The sequence below is a fragment of the Petaurus breviceps genome, unplaced genomic scaffold (assembly GCF_028583685.1).
Source record: "Petaurus breviceps papuanus isolate PSGF00001 unplaced genomic scaffold, PetGlider_PUasm1.0 90849, whole genome shotgun sequence".
Lineage (NCBI taxonomy): Eukaryota > Metazoa > Chordata > Mammalia > Diprotodontia > Petauridae > Petaurus > Petaurus breviceps.
In genome coordinates, this window is record NW_027187361.1 from 286,208 (window position 1) to 296,207 (window position 10,000).

Here is a 10,000-nt window from a genome sequence, read left to right on the forward strand (position 1 = left end):
GGGGGGGGGGGGGGGGGGGGGGGGGGGGGGGGGGGGGGAGGAGTGAGGGAGAGCGAGGACTTGGCCAAAAAGTAGTTTGTAGGGACCAGCGAGTGCCGGGAAGGCAGGACTCCGGTAGCTGAGAAGGGTCCGGGAAAGGGGATCAGAGGGGTCCGGCGGGTACCTTAACCCTCCACCTTGGGCTAGAGCTGGACTCCTCCCCAGCTCTGCCCAGGGAGGTACCTGCGGGAACCTGGCAAGGCCCGCCTCCCCCCAGGCGCCCTTTACCTCCCCCTTCCTTTGTTCCTGCCCGTCCACCTCCACGCCGGGTTTCTAGCGCTACCTGTGGGAGGAGCCACGTGGAGGTAGGCCTGGGGCTGGAGAGTTCCGAGGTCCCCTGGAGAGCCGGGAGGTGGCCGCTCGCTCCCGGCTGGGTGGGACCCGCAGGTGCGGGCTGCACGCCTAAACCGCGCCTCGGGAGTGTCTGGAAACTCCCCTGGAACTTATTTAATTTTATATTCTAAAATATCTGCTCGGCTCACTCACTAGAAAGGTGTTTCTATTTTTAGAAGACATGTTTCCTATTTTTGAACCCAAAGATTAACGGTTTAATTTCTCTTCCTCCCGTGACTTTTTTATTAAAGCTTTTTTCTCAGTAGGGTGCCTCCCCCAACACTTTTTAAAGGGAATGCTCTCCACATCTTTCTAACTTACCAAATAAATAAACATTCCTCCATTCTGGTCCATTGATCACAGTGTTTCCTTGGTTTGGGACAAGCCAACCCCCAAACACACCTGTTTCTTTAGTAGAGTAGTTTGTCATTAAAATGAATTCAAATAGTACAATATCTGATGTTTTCCAGAACTCCATCCAGAAAACTGCCCACTCAGAAATATCTTTATAGAGAGAAGACAGAACGAGAAAAATGATTTACTAGCATCTTCAAGAAAATTTCCACCCTTAGCATAAATTTCCTCACCTCCTAAATAGATAATGTACATTTTATAGTCTTTTGGTACAAGTGTTGTATTTACAAGAGAGGAATCCTTTCCGTTATAAACTCATTTTTACTCATAACATTTGTGAAATTGTGCCATTAGAACTGAAAGTCTTCCCAAAGTGGGGAAATATATTTTGGGATTGAACTCAGTGAATTTAATTTTAAATTTAGAAGATTATTCATGGAAAATATAAACACCTCTTCCAACTCCTTTCCAACTCCCTAACAATTCAAAACCCAAAGGAATATATGTATAGGTGATTATTTCGATACCATATAAATAATGTTTAAATGTAGCTTGAATTTGAAGCTAGCAAAAGACCTCCGACTTTCTGCAAAACAGTCATCAATTCTTTCTACACAATTTAGCGACTGATTTCATTATGTAGTCTTAAACCATTAGTCTTCTCTCAGCAATTTTATTATAGCTCCTGGAAAACAAGAGCCATCTTGTACTTCTATAGAATTCCCTAGCAGTATCTGAACAGTCTGGGGTAGCAGGTACATAATGAGTAGCCAGAAAATATTTAGAATCATAGAATGTTTGGTGTTTAAGGAAGAATAGAAACAATCTACTGTAACCCCCTCATTTTATAGTTAATGTAACAGGCCTAGAAACAGCTAAGTGGCTTGCCCAAATCTTTGTCCCTCCCACTTTTAGAAAATAGTTTCTCCTTTTACCTAGTTGTAAGTACAGGGAGTTCAGTTCCCATCCCCATCCTGAATGAGTTAGGGACCAGAGAACTTGAACTTAGGTCCAACTCTGGTAAGATACTAAAACATAGATAGGGATCGTAGAGGAAGACAATTCCTTCCCATTCAGATTTGTGATTCATAGAGTCAGAAAGGACCTTAAAATTCACTTAGTCCAACACCCTCATTTTACACATGAGGAAACTGAGGCCAAGAAAGGGTCAATGACTTGCCTAAGGTAAAACAAGTATTAATGGAAGAGTAGAGATCCAGTGTTCTCTTTTTCTCCCACTACCCTTTACTGATTCTAGAGATTTCCCTTTTACTTAAAGCTAAATTCTTGAAGCTCAGGTAAGATCTTCAAGGGAGCATAATTCTTGGGGCCCCAGGAAAAAGAAAAGATCATGAAATAGGTGACTTCATAGAATGCTTTGCACTTAAAAACATTTGCTTTATATGCATTAATTATATTAATTAATTCATCTGATCTTTTATGAAGTGGGCAGGAGAGGTATTATTATCTACAATTTGCAAGTAACAATGACAAACAATTATTGAGTACCTATTGTGTGCTGAGCTCTATATTTCCTGCCTGCTTGGAATCTCACCTAATTGCCCTTTGTTAATTATAAAGTTTGCATACCTCCAATATAGACATACTTCCTCCTTTTATTCACAGGTAAATTGGGGGATAGTTCTACTTATGCTTGTAATTATTATCTATCTTTTAACTATTTCTACTTTAGATTATAGTGATGCATGGTTTGTGTGGCCGTTCAGTCAATTGTTCATGACTCCATTTGGGGTTTTCCTGCCAAAGATACTGGAGTGGTTTGCTATTTCCTTCTCTAGTAATGTAATTCCTCCCAGTCAATGTACACGTGGTATATATAGACTACAATTACTCTATCAGTTTAAGTCTTGTTGGCCTTTTTCATTGTCAGTCATTTAATCTTTCACAAAGCTTTTATCATTCCCATACCATATGCCAGACCTTGTGGTAAGCACTGGAAATACAAAGACAAAAAGAAAATAGCCCCTTCCTTTAAGAAGCTTATATTCTTTTGGGAGGAAACACATACAAATACAAAATCTATACAGGGTAATGTCCAGGGGCAGACCATTAGCAACAAGTGATAAAAGGATAGCCCTCATATAGGAAGTAACGATTGAGCTGATTCTTCAAGGAAGGTGAGGATTGTGAAAGGCAGAGGTGTGGAGGAAGAACATTCCAAGCTTGAGGAACAGCCTGTACAAAGGAATGGATTGTTAACTTGTGAGTGATAACAATCGGACAATTTGAATGAAACATGCAGTCAGGAAGAAGTCATCTAGAAGTCTGGAAAAGAAGGGTGGAGTCAGATTATGACAGGCTTTAAGAGGCAAACATCTCCCTGAGGAGGGGGAGCCACGTCTTGACAGAGTAGTGACATGGTCACACCTGTGCTTTTGGAATATTAATTTGCCAGTAGCGTAGGGGATGGGTTAGAGAAAGGAGAGAGTTGAGGTGTGGAGAACAGTTTGGAGACTATTGTAATAGTCCAAGGGAGAGGAGATGAGGGCTGGAATTAGGGTGCTAGACCTAGGATAGAGAAATTAGGATAGGAACAAGCAACATTGAAGAAATACAATTTACAAGACAAAACAGCTTAGGCTAAGGTTTTTCGATGACTGACTTTGATAGACTTCGCTCTTCTCAGTAATGCAAGGACCTAAAACAACTCCCAAAGACTCATATTGGAAAATGCCATAGACGTCCAGAGAAAGAAATACAGAGTCTGAATGCAGATGGAAACATACTATTTGCTCTCTTTTTTTGTTTTGTTTTTTCTTTCTCGTGGTTCCTCCCATTCATTCTAATTCTTCTATACAACTTGACTAATGTGTAAATATTAAATATATGCCTTGGGGTGGCTAGGTGGGGTGCAGTGAATAGAGCACCAGCCCTGGAATCAGGAGGACCTGAGTTCAAATTTAACCTCAGACATTTTGGGCAAGTCACTTAATCCCAATTGCCCTGCCTTCTATCCCTCAAAAAAAAGGACAAAAAAAATTATGAAATTGAAACTTTATTAATGCCTCCCCTAAAAACCCTAAAGACAAAATAAATCACTGAAAGTAATACAAATACCATCATGATCCCCTTCCTGCCAGATAAGCTAGTATGTTAAAAAGGTAAGAAGACTGCAAAGAGTAAGTTGCTTTTTTTTTTTCATTTTAGAGAGCCCTAAACAGCACATTATCTCTACTATAATCAATTTAAAAAGCAAGAAGTATTTATTAAGCATTTTTTCACTGATTTCAATCACATTTGACTCTGTGACCCAAAATGGTTTGCCATTTCCTTCTCCAGTTCATTTTACAGAGGAGGAAACTGAGGCAAACAGGGCTAAATGACTTGCCCAGGGTCATACACCTACTCAGTTTCTGAGGCCAGACTTGAACTCAGAAAGATGAGTCTTCCTGATTCTAGGTCCAGCACTCCATGCACTGTGCCACATAGCCTGCCTCTAAAAACAAAGGTAACAATCATGTTCTCAGACAGTTATTCAGTGATGTCCAACTCATGAACCTGTTTGAGGTTTTCTTAAGCACAGATACAGGCGTGGTTTGCCATTTCCTTCTTCAGCTCATTTTACAGAGGCAACTGAGGTAAACAAGGTTAAGTGACTTGCCCAGAGTCACACAGCTAGAAAGTCTCTGAGGTCAGATTTGAATTCAGGAAGAGGGGCCTTCCTGACTCCAGTACCACTCTATACACTTCAACACCTAGCTGCCCCATTATTGGGGAATAATCACTGTTGAAGTGAGGGAACAGTTGAGATTTGGTGACGTAAGTTTGTAACGTAACAAATCATCAAACTTTCATGATTTCCTTCAGCTCCATTCAGCACCATAGGACTAAGAGTAAATGAAGCAGATGGTAGGAATGATCCAGGGTTAGAGTTTTTCAAGTTGTTATCAGCATTAGGACAAGAGGGGAGGGGATTGAGGAAAGAAGTGAGAGAAATGATTGTTAATAACCAATGATTTAGATTCAGATTTCCCCCTTTTTTCATCTTCATTTCTGGTCTCAGTCTCTGAAAGTTGAGCCAATCTTCTCCTCCACACAGACCCACCCAGGTGGGGCTCAGGTTTGTGTGGGGATAAATTCTTTGAAAAGATTGCCCAGGGCTGGGGTTAACTGGTAAGTTAATGATATAATCAAAGTTTAGGTCCAGCCCCTCACTGTAATATTCATTCTCTTATTAATTATTAGCCAATCAGAGCTGATTGCCACCCTTGGGAACACTCCTCCTCCAAAAGGGAATAAAAGCCTTGAGCCCACAGTCATGATTGTCTTTGGTCTAAAAGAGATATAGCCAAATGATCATCCTTTTATTAAAATGCTGGCATTAATAAAATGATTGTCACCCAGAAATTCTCTCAAACTTTTTTAAATGTCATAGAAGATATTGTAGAGTTGAATAGGCTTATAGTGCTAAATTGTATCATACTGTCAACATTTACAGGTCAGCTAGGTGGCATAATGAATAGAGTGCTGGGTCTATTGAGGTTTGGGTTTTAGGGGTGCTCGAGACCCCAAAATACCGACACGCCAAGTCCTGCTGAATGAACTCCACTCAAGCCTTCTCCCAGCCAAAGAAAACAAAGTTTTTTTAAAGATTCACTATATTGGGTGGACTTTTTTTTTTTGGAGGGCAATTGGGGTTAAGTGACTTGCCCAAGGTTTTTGTGTTATGTGTCTGAGGCCACTTCCTAGCCACCCCTATTTGGTAGACCTTAAGGAGCCTGAATATTTGTATCATTAATGTGAGCAGGACAGATTAAACCTTGAGTCTTTGTCAAACTAGACAGAATGTGAGTACCTTCATGGAGGCAAGATGGATCTTATATACAAAAGGATGTGGGAGGGATCTAGGGGTAGTCTAGTTGTCTGGTGTGATGGGAGGAGGGGTCAAGGGAGGATCCTGAGGAGGATTCTAGGGAGGATCTTGATGGGACTGAGGTCAGAATCCAGGAACCAAGTGGGATCAAGGGTGGGAAACAGCCTGAGGTAACAGGTAATGGAGAGCTAGGCTAGGTTAAGAGTAACAGAGATTCAATCAGAGGGATAGTGGAAGGCTTATGGCCTCAGGCAAAGATATTTACTTCAGTGGGAAGATTTAAGGGGGTTCCCAAGCATATACCCTATCAGGCCTGGAGTCAGGAAGACTCACTTTCCTGAGTTCAAATCTGGTCTAAGGCCCGTGTTAGCTGTGTGACCCATGGCAAGTCACTTAACCCTGTTTGTCATGGCGCCTCCTCTGTAAAATGACCAAGAGAAGGAAATGACAAACCACTCTAATATTTTTGCCAAGAAAAACCCAAATGGGGTCCACAAAGAATTAGAGATGAAAAAGACTGAACAGCTATCAATACTCACTATAAAAGTTCAGAGAAGATATATCATTGTGTCTAGAAAGATGGCATCATGGGAAATGTGATACTTAAATTAAGGCTTGAAGACTGGGTAGAATGTTCATAATCAGAAAGGAGAGGCAAGGGAATTCCAGTCTGGAGATGGCATGAACAAAGACATGGATAAATTTCTCATTACAATAAAACCTTTAAATATATGTAACCCCTGGGTCTTGCTAGAGGAATTACATATACACAAATTATTTAAAAGTGGAGAAAATCATTCAGACTGGTTTAATTTCTTCTAGGGTCACCAGGAAGGAAGACTTGTTGGCCTTAATGGTATCTTTTTATTCTGATATCAAAGGCAAAAGAAAGTAATTGGCACCAAAGAACTCACTGCATTAAGTGTTGATGCTTTAAGCATCTAGGTTTTACTTCTCATACAAAATTTAAAGATAAGTTTCTGTTACTTAACCCTATCATTCTGTCCCACGTTCCTAAAGACCAACCATGTGAATTGTAAATAGTTGATAGAGTACCTGATTTGGACAAGAAGATCAGAATTCAAATATTGCTTCAGATATTTACAAAGAATATAATCACGGGCAATTCACTTAACTTCCCTCAAATGTAAAATGAGAATAATAATAGCATCTACTCTTTTTTTTTTTTTTTTTTGCTTTTTGGAGGAGGAAGGCAGGGCAGTTGGGGTTAAGTGACTTGCCCAGGGTCACACAGAGAGCAATGTGGAGGTCCATAGTGGGTGTGAGGAACCTGGAAAGCCTCATTATTGAGGAAGTCCGAAAAAGGAGAGGAGAAAAGCATGCCATCAAAGAATTACACGGCAGCAAAAAAGAGATGTAACTAGAGTGAAGGATGACAGGAGACCAGCCAGAGTGCTCCACTGGAGCCTGGGAGAAATATAGGGTCATCCTTTGAGGTGAATTTGGGGGAGACCGTGGACAAGAGTCACACAAGAGAGACAAGTACAGATGGGTTGCAATCTGTGCTTTGATTACTTTGAACTTCATGATTCAGTGATCCACAAGTTTCAGAGCACAGACAGTATTCAGGGAAGTTTCCTGTGGGGTTTTGTGGGCTGCTTTGGAAACCTGTCATTTTAATGTTTCTGTAGGAAAATGTATTCTGATTTCTAAACATCAAAAATTAATCCACTTATTCATTCAGTCTCTGTTTTTGCTAGGTATAAAGCACTACAAATTCATTAATGAATGAATGAAAAAACACTTATTAAGTGCTTACTATGTCCTAAGCACTGTATTAAGCTCTTGGGATATTAAATAGAAAAAACAAAACTGAGATAGTCCCTAATCTCAAGGAGCATATATGTCAATTAGAGGAAACAATATATTAAAGAAAGTTCAGCTGCAGGGTGGAAGTCTTATGGGTATTGTCATGAGTTAGACTGCAAATCTCAGGGATCCCTGTTTTGTCAGTAGATCAAATGACAGTCTGGAAGGGGAAGGGTCTGGAGGGTATAGACTCAAGGCAGCTGGTAACACCTAGAAGACTTTAGGATACCTTGACAGGGCCAAGGATAATGCCTGCCATCTCAATAAGGGGAATAGAGAGCCAGTGACTGAGTACATCAAAGAATAATAAATAGCACAGTGTTATTGAAAGAGAAATGGCCTGACAGAAGACTGTATTCTCCTCCTGGCTTTACAATTAACTTGTTATTACACCATGGATGAGTCAATTTACTTCTTTGTGACTCTGTTTGCTCATCTGTTAAATACCGTAGCAAAGGTTGACCAAAGGATCTACAATTCATTCCAACTCTGAAATTTTATAAATTTATGAATAAAGTATATGATATAATTGATATAGAACCAGCCTTATAGTAAAGAAGACCCAGGTTCAAGTCTCAACTCTGACATATATTGACTGTGCAAGTAACAGAGCCTAGGCAAGTAACTTAAATCTTTTAGTTAAAGTCTAATCTTTCCATATAAAATCTCTTAGATCTGTTTCAAAAATATTTTCAGATTCAAAAATATTTTTAGATTTCTGAACTTTCAGATATGTGCAACATATAAAATTCATACATTATGACCTTGTAAACGAGGCTTCTTTTTTTCTCCTTCAATCTCTATACAGAATTATCTCTCCAATTCCTCTAAGTTGGCCCTTCTGGTGCTCCATCATTTATCAATTGCAAGTATGAAGTATTGTGTATGAATGTCTCATGTGACAAGTTATGATGCCAAAGTCTAATTTTTGGTAATATAGGAGAGAAATGAAAGGAAAAAAGGCACCATCTCTCTCCTTTGAGCCTATTCTTTCAAATTGATGGTTCTCATGACTTGACACAGCTCCCATGCCTATAATGAATTCCATTCTTCATCTCTGCTTTTTAGAATCCCTAGTTTTCTTAAAAACCCACCTCAAATGTTATCTCCTTCATGAGGTCTTTTCCAAATTAATTAAAAAATTTAAAAAAATACAAAATATATAAAAAGTGAGCTCAGGCTGATTTTTTGAAAAGGGCAGAATTAGCAGCTCTTCTGATTGGAAAATTTGTTTCCTTTTAGTTTACAGGATTCAATTCCACAATTCCTTGAGTTTCACATTTTGTCCTCCCCCTTCCCTCCCCCCCCATGGCGGCTTATAGTCAAGTATAGGATCTGTAAATACTTTCACATTATACATTAGTCAGGTTATAAAGATGGATTGTACCCGCTGGAATGAAAAATGGTAAAGAGGACATAAAACCAAATAAGAGAAGGAGAAAGATCAGGTATTTTGCTTCCACCTGGATATATAAACTTAGTTCTTTCTAATTCTTTCTCTGGATGCACATTATTTTGTATTTATTTATGTGAATTCATGTTATTCCCTCCCCTCCCCTAATAGAATTTAAGCTCTTTGAGGACATTTCATTTTCATCTATATGTCCCCAGCATAAAGCATAATATTTGGTACATTTTGTTGTTCAATTATTTCAGTTGTATCTGACTCTTTGTGATCTCCTTTGGGGTTTTCTTGGCAAAGATGCTGGAGTGGTTTGCCATGTCCTTCTCCAGCTCATTTTACAGATGTGGAAACTGAGGCAAATGGGGTTAAGTGATTTGCTCAGAAGCTAGATGTGAACCTGTGAATATGAGTCTTCCTGTCTTAAGGCCTGGCACTCAATCCACTGTGCTACCTAGCTGACCATTTGGTATACAGGAGGTACCTAAAAAATGTTTGTTGAATGTTTTAAAGAGAATTCTATTTAGGTGTGGGTTAGACTAATTGATCCCTGAGGTCCCTTTCAATTAAGATTTTATGATTCTATGTACTATATAACACCTGTATTCCCACATACACAACCCCCAGAATAGCTATCTCAAGTTTGATTTGTCACATCCACATCCCACCCTTGTCAACGCATGTATGTTTTATTTAGTTAACCCAAGGACACAACTAGTTAAAACAAAGAAATTTAATGAAATCGCCGAGTAGGAAAATTTGAAATAGAGCATTCTTCCCATAAATGGAGTAAAACTCTACAACAAATACACTCATCTTCATTGGGGAAAGTGAGTATGCAGAGGGTGTCCATGTATGGAGAGCCTATGGTTACTATATACATTAGGCTTGATCACTACTTTTTGGCACCGAGACTAACCAAAGCAGCTGGCCCTTCTGTGTTGGGAGAAGGAGTTGACTCACCAGGAATTTACTATGCCAGTGAAATCATGGGTCTGGTTAAGAAAAAAACTGGCAAAAATGTCCTTTGACACAAGATACTTGTCCAAAACACCCAAATAATCCTCAAAAAGTAAAGCAACAGCACAAAATACACTTTGTTCAAACAGTTAAGTAAGATTACATAAAAGAATGTTTAAGACTGATAATATATTTCACTGTTCATTTTTGTATTTTCCCAATGTAGTATACCCTTTCTCAGTTAGTTA

The 10,000-nt window shown here is 39.4% G+C and overlaps 1 protein-coding gene across 2 annotated transcripts in view; it reads right to left on the reverse strand.

Moving 5' to 3' along the window:
* SHROOM2 (shroom family member 2) overlaps positions 1-459 on the reverse strand; it is a 240,813-nt gene extending 240,354 nt beyond the window's left edge. For both annotated transcript variants that reach the window (XM_069072802.1, XM_069072798.1), the window contains exon 1: positions 323-459. The gene's annotated coding sequence lies outside the window, so the exon portion shown is untranslated. The remainder of the gene's footprint in view (positions 1-322) is intronic.
* Between the last annotated feature and the right edge of the window lie 9,541 nt (positions 460-10,000).